At 36.8% G+C, this 16,239-nt stretch overlaps 1 protein-coding gene and 1 long non-coding RNA gene across 5 annotated transcripts in view; one reads left to right on the top strand and one right to left on the bottom strand.

Moving 5' to 3' along the window:
• The window catches only part of LOC137441896 (uncharacterized), a 43,230-nt gene extending 35,533 nt beyond the window's left edge, over nt 1-7,697 (top strand). Inside the window, exon 3 of the long non-coding RNA XR_010987514.1 lies at nt 7,367-7,697. This is a non-coding gene — a long non-coding RNA (uncharacterized lncRNA). The remainder of the gene's footprint in view (nt 1-7,366) is intronic.
• Nucleotides 1-16,239, bottom strand: part of ADK (adenosine kinase) — a 286,470-nt gene that overhangs the window by 96,619 nt on the left and 173,612 nt on the right. The window lies entirely within an intron of this gene.

Genomic DNA, 16,239 nt, shown 5'->3' with positions numbered 1-16,239 from the left:
AATGAGCCAATTTAATCTATCCCCTTTTTTTGACCTTTAAACCTGACCTGAAAAAAGTGTTCAGCAACATAAATTTGATCTCTACAGGCCTGCTGCAGATCTCATTTTCTGCTGGTTTTCCATTAAGCATTTATGGGACTTGCTGGTGTTACAGGGGACTAGTAAAATGTTGAAGTAATCCTGCAGTTCCTGTGTATGAATTCAGCTTTTCCCTGTGAGATGATAACATTTTTTTTCCCCTGCCAAGGCTTTTTCAGATACTGGAGTATAAGACTAATGCCACAGGTGTGATGCTATTTTTTTTTTTTTTTCATTTGGTAACATGAACCAGATCTAGCAGTTCAAGTGTTGAAACAAAAGAATTCTTTCCTGAGCCTATAAGGTGGCTTGGTGCACATCTGCACTAATTGAAATCACAGAATGGCTTTTCAGGATAGGAATTGTATCCAAAGCATACAGAGGATTTGAAGATCTTGATTGTGTGTTTGTACATTCTCTTAAGTACAGAGGAAACCAGCTGCTTCCATTTATGAACTGTGCTGATACAAGTGCCTCCATGTACCAATAACATAATTTTAGCAAGCTAAAGATTTGCCAACAGTTTTAACCAGGAAAACGAATGGATGGGTGCAGAATGCAAGACAACAGTAAATAATTTGTGATAAAGATACCTATTTTTCAAATAGTATATTCTATAATTTAGAATGCAATTAATGAAGATTAGGTTATAAAAATATGATAAAAATAACAGGTTATTACATCCTCCTGCCCTTTCACCATTGATAATGGCCTTTGAGTCTTTCCAAGTTCCTGTCTCCTATCTTTCTGGTTATTGCATTGTTTTTCTACAATATAGCCGTTGACCTCCAACTCAAATTCACTTTCCATTCCTTTTATCCTGTAGTATATCTTTGATGCAACTTTGCATCACTGAGACAAGTCTCTAAAAAGTTCTTCCCAAGTCTTAAAACCTAAGTACCTGATTTATCTTCATTAATCATATTATAGTAGACTTGACCACATTCTTCTTTCTGAAGTGTTCTTTTTCTCTTGACTTTCATAACTTTTTCCTTTTTTTTGATGCTTTTATCTCTCTAACAACTCAACTCCTTCAGCATGTCTTTTGAAAGATGTTACTGAGCATGGTTCTACAGGTCGGTTTCAGACATCTTTACACCACCTCTAGCTGTAGCCTATTTCTAGGTAATTATTACTGACATATTTAAGCAATGGTGGAAAGACCTTTCTCTTTCCCCCTCCCACCCTGTTCAAGTCCAGACTTAATTTTAACCAAGCTGAGACCCACACTTGCAAACCACATTCTCAGTTCAAATTGGTTTTAGGACTTCACTTTTCAGTCACGCAGTTCAAACTGAGCTGACTTCACCCTGTTACACTGACCTTGAAAACAAAGTAATTTCCAGCACATTATCCAATCAGATAACCTCTCATACATCTTCTTGACTGCATCAAGTATCTGGTATCTGTCTGCTTTTTCAGGCTTTCATACCCATCTTAAACCAGATTATCTGTGTGCATTCACCACTTGCTACTTCAGTTTTGAAACAACTAGCTCTTTGCTATCATCTCATTTTGACCCATAAACAGAGACGAAGCGATTCCCATAAGGCTCTCCTTTTTACAGGACCACTGCAAAACATGCTGGAGATTCCAAGATTCTCAGACCAACATTACCACTATAGTTTTATTTCTATGTGCTTTCCCTACTGCATGCTCTTCAACAGTAAATATTTTTTGAGTGGGCCCCCCAGTGGGTCTTGAATCTGTCATTAAAGCTCAAAGAAAATATTAAGTTTGTGTGACAGGCTACAGATAAGGTTTCAGGGACAGAGAGGAGAGAGTGAGGGATTTGGACTGTGGTCTTACTTTGTGTACTACCACATCATACTGACCAAAGTTAGTTCTGTCCACACTGCAATTGTAGTAAAACCCTGAATAAATGGAGAGGGTGTAATTCTACTTTTTGTGTCAAACAGGAACAATACAAAACAAATCATTACTCATTGACAATTTGATTCCAGAAAATCATAAATGCGTTTTCATTCAAGAATTAAATACTCTACTGAAGAGGGGCGTACAGCAAAGGTAGCATTCTCACAGAAGAAGTAAAATTCTGTGTAACCAGTGACTGAATTTCTGTGTCAACACAAGAAAACCAAGACTGTGGCCATATATGATCATAAGTGTTCCTTTGAAAAAAAAAAAATCATATAATTAAAGGTGCTAGTCTCCACACCAAATTCCACTTTGGATGTGGTTAAATTCCAGCTTGGTTAAGTATTTCCTGTCTATTTAATTCATCCTGTAGATCCAGCTGCACATAGTTATTCCACACTTCCTGTCCTAAACTATCACATAGTGCTGTTGTGAGTCATTCAGCAGCTTCATTCTTTTTGATTCTTTATATGATGTATCAATTATGTCATCTAGAAAGTGCTTTGAGACTGACTGGGAAATTACCAGAGATGCCAGGTTATATCCCTAACAAATAACATGCAGTGCAAGCATTAAAAAGCCCCAACTTTAAAAATGTAATATAAGTCAGCTAGGAATTGGTAGCTGTTGGCAAAATACGGAGTCCACTAAAAAAACAGAAGCCAAATAAAAATGAATCCCAGAAGATTTTCCAGAAAAGTTACTTCCATTTCCTCAAATAGGCTGCAGTTTCTATTATGGCACTGGGGGGTGGAAGCAAAGAGGTTTAGAAATAACTACACAAAAAACCCCAAACAACTGATGAATGTATTTTTCTGTATTGCCTCTCTTTCATTTCTTTGCATTAAATAAAAAATAGGTGACAAAACCAGAAGATTGCCCTGCCAATCACTCAGTAATACCCTAGCACTCTAACAGCTTACACAGGACCAAAACAACTATCTCTTCAAATAACGCCTGGTCTAAAAGCCTTAAAAGCATTTAAACCCACTGATCAATGTATAAAACTGAACCATGTATAAACCCCAAAGGGAACCAAGTCACTTTTATTCTACAGAGGTAGAAATACAAGTTCTTGACTGCCAGAGGACTCTGTACCAGCTCCCATGGACTTGGAAACCTGGGTTGTTCCAATTTAAATTTTAAAATTTGAGATTCAGTGATATAATACAGTATGAGTTATTCATATTATCATTCTTCCCTCAGTCATAACAACTAAGGCCTCCATGAAGTGAACTCCGATACCAGGATTCTTTGACAAGCATAACGGCATAAGCCATCCCATAAAATTTTCAGTTGTTACATGTGGATGAAAGAAAAATAGTGCTTTAGCCATGAACAGGTAACAGACAACACTCAGCATCATGACTGAATTACTGGTGTTTCTAAGTGTTCTTCCCCAGTCATGCAGTACTTCCCCAGTCAAAGGCACTGAGTCTAAGTATGAAATAACATAAATATTTTTGGAGGAGAAGAATGTGTTGTCAGTGTGGGTAAGAAAGCAGCAATATATCTAAAATGAAAAATGAGAAAAGCATTCATCCACGTGGGAGCTGTCCCATAACTCTTTTGTCTTCTACAACCTAAATATAAATATGAAAATTTACCTGGAGTTGGTCCCAATTCCCATTGCTTTAAATCCCCATTTCTGATTTTACATCTGGGCATTAGACCCAGAATTCTGAAGCCTGTGCTCAGGCCAGTGACGTCCATTCTTCTACTGAAGCTGCATCACCCAAACCTCCACATCACAACCATGACTGGATGGCCTCATCAGAGCTCAACTACCAATGATGCATCTTTAGCAAAAGAAATCCTCTCTTGACTTTACTGTACTGATGAGCAAACTCTGCTACACCTGCATCAATCAGTTACCTCAACCTCCTCCTTTCCAGAGAGCTTTTACAGTGAAATCCCCAGTGTACATTATTCTGAACCGTGCTATCTGTCAATTGGCACATAGTTCTAGTCAGGAAGTAAAAAGGGCATGAATGTAACTTCAGCAGAATGCTTCCTCCTGATGTTTCTTAAAAGGAATAAACTCTTCTTAGAATATATATAACCAATTATTTAACCAATTAGATATTGCTGTAAGAATTCTGCATGAAAGTTTTATGTAAAGAAGCATAGTTGGTAGTTACCATTTTTCCCGTGTTAACCAAAGACAGGAGCAGTGAACTTCAAATTCTAGCTTCATCCTACAAAACCTATACAAGGTCGACCTGCACAGCACTGTCCTTTTCTGAAGAAGCCCATTATAACATTGCTTTCTTTGCCATTGTTAACAAACCTAGATTTCACCATTCCAATAGGTTTGAACCAAATTTATACTCTTAAACAAGTCAGTGCTCACTGTATCTCCAAACCAAGATAAACAGTAGACAAACATATCCTGCCTATGACGCCGCATTTAACAAGGCATTGAAGGGAATGACCCATTTTCTACCAATACCAGGGACAACGTGCTAGCAAGACAAACTGCATTCGCACTACAGATGTTTTAATTCCTTCAGCACGTTTCAGACTGATGACCCACACTAGTGAAAGAGCTATTGGGTTTACAGTGCAGACCAATTCTTATATGCAATGAACAGCTTCTCCTGATTTTATTCATACAACTTACAAGTTGTTCTAGAGAACTGGTAACAGCAAACTAAGAAATGTAATTTTTCTGTCCTGTATCCTTCTGTAGATAACAGTACTCAATTACTCATAAAGTTTCTCTGCTCTTGGGGGAGGAGAAATAAGAGACCTTAATGATAACAAAAGTTGCAAACATGTAAATACATGCAAACTAATCCATGAATGTAAAAGAATCTGAACACACAGAGACACAAACAGACTAGTTAAGCTATTTTCACATTCAGCTTCAAATCACTTCACTGTAACACACATATAATGCTTTACATCAGTGTAACTTGAAATAACATTTTCTTTATTCTTCCTAAATGGATTTGCTAATGTAGGGAAACATGACCAAACAGTGAGTCTCCATTTAGTAGTGAAAACATGCAAATGATATTTGTTTTTTTATTAAAATAACATGTGAAAGATGTATTACAGATTGAACTTCTTTTTGGAAACTTTAGCTGCCCTGGGAGACAACACAGCCTATAATATTTCTTACTTAGAATATCCATAATAGTTTTGGAAAGGTCTTAAAATAAAATCTAAGATATGCATAAAATATGTGTTTTGCATGAGGGTTTTCCCCCCTGTCTTTTCCTCATGAGCTCTAAAACGTGAATTTTAATGTTTTCATATTTAATTCAATTCAGTTAAGTCTTTTCACCATTTGCCTTGTAGAACTTCGGAGAGAAAGGTTGAAAGTTGAAGAAAGGGGGAATTTATCTAATTAAAATGAAATCTTTTAATGATGTTACAAAACCACTCACAGCAATGTTTTAGATTTGCTCTTGCTGTTGTTTGAAGATGTGGTGTTAAAAATGCCCTGGTTAGTTACAGACTGTTCTAAAAAACTGTGAGGAATTTATGTAGGATTTAAAACAGACACATGCTTTTAAAGTCAATACTACAGCTAATCCACACAATAATTCAACAACTAACCCCATGCTCAAATTCCTAACAGATACCATATGCAACCTGTAATAAAAACTGCATCAAGGTATTTCAAGCACTGGGATAATTTCATTTTCCACTTAAGAGCCCTATTTACTTTTAATTAACAAAATCTTATAATATGCATGAAAACTATTATACCATTTTGCACATAACATTTATACTGAGATAAGTCCTGAATATATTCTACTAAGTTATTAATTAGCAGCCTTACAATAAAACTAGCTATCGCTTATCTAAATACACTTGACAACTACCATATATCACAATACTTCCTGCCTTTACCATTTCTGTAACTACAACAAACAGAAAGGGAGGATGAAGTTACCCCTCTAGTTCAGAAGTACGATAGGTATAAGTTAAAAAGCAACAAGAAAGGTAACTTCCAGAGGTCAATGCCACATATCTTACAATGGAAAACGGTGCTTGATAATGCAGGAACAAAACAGAAGGATACAGTGAATTTAATGGGTTAGCCTTCACATTTTCATACTTTTTCATTCTAATATCCCCTCTCTCAACATCCTCCTCTTCCCTGAGGATTACACATCATCTGGATTTGGACTTTCTCACATGAATAACTGTGGTAATAAATATGGACTCAAACTCTTGCAGTAGCTAAAAAATAAAATGTACTTCATACTAATAACAGGATGCAATTCCTCTTTTGACTGTCCTTTTGTTAAGCAATATACTTAGATGGCTAAATAATTAGGACATTTCTAAATGTGAAGATTTTTTTCAAATGTGAATCTAATTAGCCTAAGTAAAGAAGGTATTTCATGGGAAATTATTTTTTTTGCCTTCAAGGAGATGATTCTACACTCAGTGAAATTGTGTAACCTTATTAACACTCAGCTTGTCTGGAATAGGTCCTAAATGATTTACTCTTGTACTTTGTTCCAAATTACGGATTCAGTAGCTCCTGAATACTAGCAGTCTTTACCAAAATTATCAGAATTTGTATTAAAATATTTTGCATTGTAGAAGCAAAAAATTTTACAGATTTAATTTAAAAAAAGTTCAATAAATTGTCTTACTATGTAAAATGAGTATTTTCTTCAAATGAATGAATTTGGGTTTGAGTTATCTTGATGGGAACACAATGCTCGAGTGAGGCAATTCAACTTCAGATCAATGAAGTCCGCAACTGCTGAAGGCCACAAGCTATCAGGATACTACAAAAGAAAAACTCTTCCTTCCCTGATTTCATTAAATATTTAAGGTATTTGGCCAGATAATATATTTTATTTTGCAGATATGAGAAGTCAGAAAGATTTTCATGTATCCTTGGGCACAGCAGCCTTTTACTCTATAAACGGGTATCATTCCATGCAGTGTATCTATCTAATAAACACAGCATGGACTGAACAAAGTATTAAAACTGTTCCATAAAACACCAAGATATTAGCTGTAATTCTTAAAGAGAAAATCCTGGTAATTTTCAACAGCACAGATGAGAGCACGGGGGAAAAAAAAAGGCTACAAGGAAACAAAATGAGTAAAGAAACCACATGCAAAAAAACCCAAACCAACATGATTAAATCGCTTCATTGCATTGAATGAATTTTGGGTGCTCACTATTTCCACTTCTGACATGTCACTTACAACAAAACTTTTTTGGACAATAGAGTGTCATCTTCTCTGTACCAATGCTTCAACAATTCTCTATACCACAAACTTCAACAATTTAATTAGTATTCACTGAGTGGAAGCATGATCAGTCCACCTTGACAAGTTTGACATTCACACCTAACATACATCAAACAAATTATTTGGCACATAATGCTGTACTTTAGCCGCAACTTTCCAACATGTTTTCTGCTTTCAGGTTTGCAGCAGTCCATTCTGAAATGTTGAATACAGCTATCAACAAGACACCATGGTATGCATGGACATATTTCTATTTTGTATAGTAAAACAAATTTCTTTCAATTTATAGTATTTTGAACAGTCTTTAATATGAAGATGCAACCTTATGATTTGGGTCAGCTGGCTGCAAGAACAGTCAAAAAATCAAGAGTTGGGAAAGTCATGTTAGTGCAGCACTGAGCTTAAGTTACTAAGTGCCTCTCAAGCGAAAAGGTACATAAAGGCAGGCTCAGTGCTGTATAGAACTGGGCCTTTGGCCACACCAGAATGTGTCATAATAAACTTGAATCTTCTTGGAGTACAAAGAGTGACTGTGTTTCTGCTTATTCAGACAGAAATTCCAGTAAATATCCAGATTATGAATAATGGACAGTAAACAGTAGTTCTATAGTACAGACTTTGCATTTTTCACTACTATGCACTTAGCTACCCCACTTCTTAACACCCTCTTCAATCAAAGAATCTTCATCAAGTTGCAGAATGCAAAGCTTCCGAGATGAGAAAAGCCACCTTCAAAACCATCCCATATAACTTCGATTCTGTTCTTGTTGCATATTCAGTATTATCATTATCACATGTCAAAGCTTTCTAAGAAAGCTTTGTGTGAAACACACACTTACTTCACAGGATCATTTCCCAATTTACTGTAGAAAATTAAGCAGGGTAGAGAATTCTGTACTTAATTTCTGCTGTGATCTTTGAGTATAAAATTCAAATAACTTGTATAATTTCAAATATCACCAGCTATGGTTAATTTACCTCTTTGAATTGCCATTGCTCCCTTTATCAAATGTAAAATCTCTCAGTATTACATAAAAGTCTTGGAAGATGAAGATGTCTGATACCTTAGCATACAGTCATGTTTCAGCAAAATTTCCATCATCATCTGTCACTCAGGGATCATTAAAACCTTCAAAGAATGTATTCTGCATCTCATTGACAACATATTTACGTATGTAATATCTACGAGAAGTTCAAAGTAAATATCCTCACCATTCACTCCAGAATGGTAGAACATGTACCTCCCAGTTTTCCACAAAGGGCTGTTCAAGTTCCAGCCCTTTGTGACACCGCTTTCTTGGTCTTCCCCCCCACCCAGACCCCATTTGCTTTCCAAGGAAACTAGATTCTTTACATCGGTGTCAAAAGCAGTTCAGTACCTCCCTGTTTGCATGACGCTGTACAATGACACTACTACTTGAAGAGTAATTAATGCTTCCGTTATACATGTAAATCCTAAAATATCTCTGAAACGATTCAGTGAGAAAAAAACGCTATAACAACAACAACAACAAAAAAAAGGCAAAATAAAACGCACAAATCAACCCCCACCCCATCACTGGATTCCCATCATATCTTAAGTGACATAAATGTATTAAGAAAGCTTCTGTAGCTATTGTTAAAGTTCATCAGGCTTGATTATCAGTGTATTAAAACTATTACTTTTCAGAGTCTAAAACAAAATTTGAAATGTCTTGTTTCTTACAAATCAAACATTCCAATTAAAATATTTCTAAGTTGTTGCTTCTAAGTTTGCAAACTGTATTTTTTATGTATATATAAACTACTCACTAAAATGGTGATTCGTCTTCCTTTTTTGTTGTTTTGTGAACAGATGAAGCAAAAATGATCATAAAACGATGAAGTAATTTCTAAAAGCAAAATTATTGACTTCAACTGAAATGCCTTCTAAAGGTTTTTAATTGCCCTAAATTTGTGAAAAACTACCCAGGAGATCAACAAATTCATATCAATGAACTGCATTATACTATTGAGAGAACCCTTTGGCCTCAAGCCAGGGCGAACAAATAGAAAGGACCATTTTCACTTGGCTGCAAATTATCAAAAAGCTAAGAGAAAGCTATGGAATAAAAGTGACATGTTTGTATGGTGGGAAAAAGATCAAATATTGATCGTCCAAGCTGAGGTAATTAGAGTGGTTGTCAAGGAGATGGGATGCACGTCGTTAGCCCTACAGAAATGCAGCTTTGTTTTATATTGAGTGAATTAGCTGTTCGGCAGTTGGCCGTGATTTCTTCTTTTCTTTCCTTAAAAGGTTATACACCATTCAGTAGTACTCCTGTAATTCCATTTTTACAAATACACTTTGAAACCTTATTCTACATATTGAAAGGTTTTCTACACAGACTTTTATGGATATTTTGTAAAAAGGAGTTGTAAAACATGCATCTTCCCATACTTTAAGGCTAATACCAGTGTAAAATACCAGACTGTAAACGAAGAGAAAGATACATGGTGTGTAACTGTAAGTGCCTGCTGCTATACTTAAAACTCTCCAACCTCACCCTAGGTAGTAAGTCCTTGCAGATTAATGTCAGACCGCTGGGGACTGGAAGCTCACACCACTACAGACACCACAGAGACCCATCTGCTGGAGCTGGTGCCAATCATGCATTTCATTCAGCAGCTAAGTGCTGCCACTTCCCCCACAGCCCAGCTCATAATGCCTGTGTCTTTCAGTGTGGCTCCCCTCTCCTCTAGCAACTGAAGCCAAGCAGACCTTAAGCTCACAGTGTCATGCTTTGTCAACAATCTGCCTGGGACACTGAGTAGATGAACAGAACATGGCATCTTCCAGAAGTATGTGACTGTGCAGCATTATCAGACTTCCCAGAAAGACACAGACCAAACCGCCAAGGGTTTCATCCCTGCAAACTGCATATACCTCAGCTATAAAATCTAATTCTAATCAATAAGCAAAATAATTACCAATAAGACACCTAACTTCTGTTATAATTAGGAATGTTGGGACTGCATGTGTCAAGTCTAATCACCTAAACGTGTTGCTTCTGATAGACATTTACTAAATATCTTCACCTACTAAATCAGTGGAAAAAAACCCCAAACACACACAGAAAAACCCTTCATCCCAGAAATCCCAAATAAGTTTCCATAATTGTAAAATGTTCCCAGGAACAACCTCCTTGTCAATCCCAGATTTTTAATTATTTTTTTTAAACACTTAGGACCATTGTAAAACTTCAATGGTAAACAGTATTGACAGGTTTTTTTACACTGTTTTAAAAAATAATAATTAAAAAAGTATAAAGAAAAAACAAAATACAGATGCTCAGTCCACCAATAAAGAATCCTCAACATGTTAAAATACATGATAAAATAGCCGGGCTTTACTGCTCTGCCATGTGTTTAGTTTATCCAGGTAATTAAATAAAAAGAACTTGCTTTAAAAGAAGCAGGCCAGGTACTGGAGTTGATATATCTTTACAAATCTCTGTTCCATTTAAGTAAAGCTATACGAATTGCATAACCCTTTTGTTTCTGTTGGTCTTTTACTCTCCTCTACACAGAAGCTGATTCCTGGAATTCCTGTTAGCTCGAAAAAGAACTCAATATAACCATTCAGTTTGAATAGTATCCCTATTATAAAAGATAAAATAAAGAAAAAAACTGAGCCAAGTGCAATACGCCACCAGTCTAGATGCTATGGGGCTCTATAATGTGGAAATCTATAAAGAACTACTAACCAATCAGAACTGAGACTGAGGAACTAGCAGCCACTGGGCTGTACATTCTCTCCAAAATACTTTAAAATCTATTTCACATTTGCATTCCTTTCATATCCAAACTTAGAAAAAGAGTCTTTTGCATTCTTTCTCCCATTAGAATTTGGTTGAAAACACAATGGTATCAACATAAAAGCTATCCTTCAGATTATGGAAAAAGTGCCCAGAAGAACATGTTCAGTTGGTCTCTTCTCCCAGGCAGCCAGTACCAGAACAAGAGGACACAGTCTCAGGCTGCACCAGGGGAGGTAGGTTGGATGTTAGGAAGAAGTTCTATAGAGAGGAAGTGATTGCCCATTGGAATGGGCTGCCTGGGGAGATGGTGGAGTCACCATCATTGGAGGCATTCAGGAGGAGACTTGATGGGGTGCTTGGTGCCATGGGTTAGCTGTTTGGGTGGGTTGGATTGGTTGATAGGTTGGACGCGATGATCTGGTTTATTCTATTCTATTCAACACAGTTTTATTCCCTTGCTGCATGTAGAAAGATAAGATATATTCCTCATTTATCATTAGGGTAATAATTTCTCCAGTTCCTCTTAATGGAATCCCAAATTTGACATACCACAAAAACTGAAATAAAAACAACCCCAAAGTCCAAACAAAATACTAACCCAGTAACCATTTTCTTACATCACATACGTGGTAAATATTTGTCATATATGACAGCGCAATGACTGAGGGCAGTCTTGCCTTGCTAAGACAGTATTTTTATGCAGTATACCATGAGATAGTGGCTATCCTTAAAAAATCCAACACAAATATTGTCCAACAGGTGCCAGGCAGTGGTAAAAGAGCCATACTGCAAAGAATATGGTATGGATAATGTTAGCTAAATGTTGAAAGATGCTGAATTTTTAATGTAAGAAACTGTATATTTAGTATACTTTCATCTTAATCAATTATAAGAATATATGAACACAAGATATTAAGTCAAATATTTTCATTTATCATGTTTACCTACTGGCTTAATCCAAAATGAAATCATATTTACTTATTACTGAAGCCAAGAGTTCAATTGCACAGTAAATACATTGTTTGGCATACAGACCTTTAGATCTGCACAGCATTTCTGTTTCAATACCAATACAGAATTTATGATTACTCTTACAACATAAGTAAATTTTGGCCAACAAAAATATTTCAGTAACAAGCAACTCTTTTACTTACTATGGATACATGGCAGTTAGCCTCTGAGTAGGAACAAGAAAAGGGCAGAATTTTCCCGTGTCCTGTTCACAATGGTAGACCTTTAATCTTACTTTAAAAACTGCATCAAGCTCACAAATTTCTCAAAAAAAGAAGAAAGCCCAACAATGGGGCTCTGTCTCAAACTGCTTAATAGCAAGGACAGTTCAAAAGCTGCAGAGATGAAATCATAAGATGGCATGCACTGCCCTTTAGTGGTTGTAGAAATCCTCACCCATAAAGTACACTACTGCTAGTTGATCACAGGTACATAACTTATTTTGCTTTTCTGGAAAAACACATTTTCCCAAAGCTAAAGGCAACAACAGTTTGCATACCTCAACAGCCTGAAAACAATTCAACTTGTTTCAGTGTAACAGATACTTCAACAGGAAAGGAGTATTGGGGGATGTGTTGTCTAAATGTTCCACAAAGCAGGGTAAGAAAGCAATGAGCTTGACAGTTGAAATTAAAGTTACAAACAAACTCTTTTGTTTATCTGTGTAACACTGGACATGCTCTTAAGGATTTACAAAATGAACCTATGCAGGGGTGGCATGCAAGATACTAACTACTTTTGAAACTACTATTGGTGATCATCAGTATTACAAGGGAAGCAGCTTTGAGTACTGAACCTTTAAATTTTCTTTCAATTTACTGAATTTTCATTCAGTTAACTTCACATCCGTTTACCTTTTCATACCTTTAGAATATAACTGGTAATTGCTATCTGACTTCAACAAAACGTGTAACACTGGTATTCTTCCACACTATGCAGCTACTGCAGAAAACAGCAGCATGCACTGTCAAAAACCTGATCTATGCTGAATTTAATACTTTTTACAGGGCAATGGTTGTCATTCAGTTCCTCAGATTTCTGTGAAAACCAGGAAGTTTTAATAGAAGTTTAAAGCTCATTTGAGGGAAACATTGCCATTTCTAAGATAGTAATAGTGTGAAATAAATTTAGTTTAAGGTCTGCTATGGATTAACTGGCCAGCAATGACTTTTATTTAAAGTTCTGTTTTCTACGTATTCAGAGTATTTCAAAAGTGTACTGAAATGTTCTAAGAGAAGGCCTAAATTTATTATTATCACTTAAATGAAGTATCAAGCGCAATAGATTTTCATTACTGAAAATTAGGGCTTTAGTATTAGTTAATTAGGGCTTTTGTGTAAGTTAGGCACAAATTAATCCCTAGAATTATACAATTTTTTGTTAAAGTCGACCTTGCATATGATAAATGAGGGAATGCCATCCTGTAGTTTCCTCACATCTGTAATGAAATAACTTCTACTGTGAAAATCTCAGGTGCACACCCAGCATTACAGAAGATGGCCTGTTTGCCCTGGAAATACCAAAATCTGCACCAGCTCCAAACTTAAACTATGTTGTGGACACAGAACATGAAACTCCTACATCTTCCTGCTGATTCTCATATTTCAATACAGACCATTTTGTCTCAGAACATTTAACCTGCCTTTAACTTACAGTAAAAGCACAATGCAATTCACAGGAGAATGCAAAGAAAGGTGATGAAAACAGGTAAGTGGATCATTTCCCACTGGGGGGAAAAAAAGAAAGAAAAGAAAAAGGACTGCGGAAGAAAGGTGTGTGTCACATTCTAAGTTACCCCTAGAAAGTATTTGGTTGTTACATTATTAGGATAGGACAAAGCTAAAAAAAAGTGGTGGGGGTTTCTTTGTGGGTTGGGGTTTGGTTTTGTTTGTTTTAATTCTTAGGAGCAGAATAGCACTCAATGTCTCTTCAAAAATGTTTCTCACTTACTTTGTGACCATGTGGACTATGAGACAAATCCATAGTCCCTCTTATAAAGTAGTAATCTGAATACTTTTGATAGTTCAGTACCTTTACCCAGATTCTTATTATGTAATAACTTTATAATTCTGAGTACAGAAAGACCTTCCATGGAATTTGTTATGAATTTGGCAGAGAAAGGTATTCAATGAGATTTCAGTGGCACCTGAAAACAATGGCACCTGTACTAGCTCATAGCTATGTGTCTATTACAGACAAAGTAATAAGAAAGCCTTCAAATTAATCTTGCATCCTATCTGTGACCAGAACACTAGAAAATGTTTTAATTTCATTATGTTAAAAATTATCTACTAAACCAATATTGCAAAACAGTACCTTTCTTAGGTATCTAAAGTGTGCTACCAAAATGAAAGGCAGTTTCACAGTATTTTCCCAAAGGAAGAAGATACATCACTTGTTTACAAAGAGGAAAAATTAGCGTATTACCAGCCCTGCATTTTCTCCAGTCCTCTCCCGTACAAAAGCCCAAAAAACTTATAGAAAGATTCAAGACTTTGCTAGCAGCATAGCCTTGTTCAAAGATGGAATGGAAGCTTGCTTGCTTTTTTCCTCTTTTAACATTTCAAAAAAGATAATTAGGAGAAGTAGTGTAGTGAGAAGTAGAAAAATCTACATGCATTAACAGGCGATTGAGGGGCAGATACAGCAAGAAGATAGGAGAGAATAGCTAATATGACTTTAAAACATGCAACTTGAAAAACATTATTATCTAAACCAGATATTTGTACTTTTAAATTAAATTACACATTCAGTTATTTACACTATTTTTTCAAAGGCAATGTAGTGAGGCTGTATTCATACTTTTTAAAGTCTCCAAATGCCTGCATTTACTGTTTTGTACTGGATCAGACACTTGTGAAACAGAGACAGTCAGCTGGGAATACTATTTAGAAGGGCTTTGGCAGAACTTAACTTAATGAATCTGGGCCATGACATCCAGTGGAGTACTTGGAGCATGTAAAGAATATCGAGGAGTTAAAATTATGCAAGCTTTAAGTTATTACAGGCTGCTTTCCAGAAAGTATGACTTCCAATATTTGGGCATGCAAGCCACATTTAATTTCTGGCTTTGTACCACAATGCTGTAATAGTTTTCAGTTAAACAAGAGATTTGCATTTGCTGTTAAGAACAAGAGCTAGAACAATACAAGTGTTTTATAAACTGCAGCAAAATTAATTTGCAGTTGATGAGAGAGAATAAAATCAATAGGGTCCAGCAGCAATTCTGCATCTGTGTTGGCCTTCTGCAAGTTCTGGAAAAGACCACAATATTGATAAAATATGCATATTTTGCTAATAAAGTATTATAAAATGTGTATACACACACACACACATACACGACTGTATCCTGGGCTGCATCAACAGTTACACTGCCAGCAGACTGAGTGAGGTGATTCTGTCACTTTCCTCTGCTCTGGTGAGACGTCACCTGGAGTATTGGGTTCAGGTCTGGAGCCCTCAATATAGGAGGGGCATGGAGCTGATGGAGCAGGTCCAGAGAGCCACAAAAACGATGAAGGGGTTGGAGCACCTCTGCTATAAAGACAGGCTGAGGGAGATGGTGTTGTTCAGCCTGGAAAAGAGGAGGCTCTACGGAGACCAAATAATGGCCTTACAGTAACTGAAGGGGGCCTACAAGAAGGACGAAGAGAGACTTTTTGCAAAGGCCTGTAGTGATAGGATGAGGGGCAATGACTTCAAACTAGAGAAGAGCAGATTCAGATTGGACGTTGGGAAAAAAGTTCTTTACCATAGGGGTAGAGAAACACTGGAACAGGTTGCCCAGGGAGGTGGTTGCAGCCCCATCCCTGGAGATATTGAAAGTGAGGCTTGACAGGGCTCTGGGCAACCTTATCTAGTTGAGGATGCCCCTGCTTGCTGCAGAGGGGGTTGGGCTAGATAACCTTTGAAAGTCCCTTCCAACCCAGACCATTCTATGATTCTGTATATTACTACAATCTTTGTTATCTTTATCTAAATTATGTGTTAAGGCTATTCATGTGACCAGGAAATGAAGCTTGCATTGTCTTTCTACATCTAAGTGCCAGGTTCTACACATTGGCCACAACAATCCCAGGCAGAACTACAGGCTGGGGTCAGAGTAGCGGGAGAGCGGCCAGGCAGAAAGGGACCTAGGGGTAATGGTTGATAGTAGGCTGAACATGAACCAGCCCAGGTGGCCAAGAAGGCCAATGGCATCCTGGCCTGCATCAGGAGCAGGGAGGTCATTGTGCCCCTGTACTCAGCACTGGTTAGGCCA

This window comes from Melanerpes formicivorus, unplaced genomic scaffold, assembly GCF_026170545.1.
Source record: "Melanerpes formicivorus ecotype bairdi unplaced genomic scaffold, bMelFor1.0.p_v2 SCAF_6, whole genome shotgun sequence".
Classification (NCBI taxonomy): Eukaryota; Metazoa; Chordata; class Aves; order Piciformes; family Picidae; genus Melanerpes; species Melanerpes formicivorus.
This window is presented reverse-complemented; position numbering and strand designations above follow the sequence as displayed.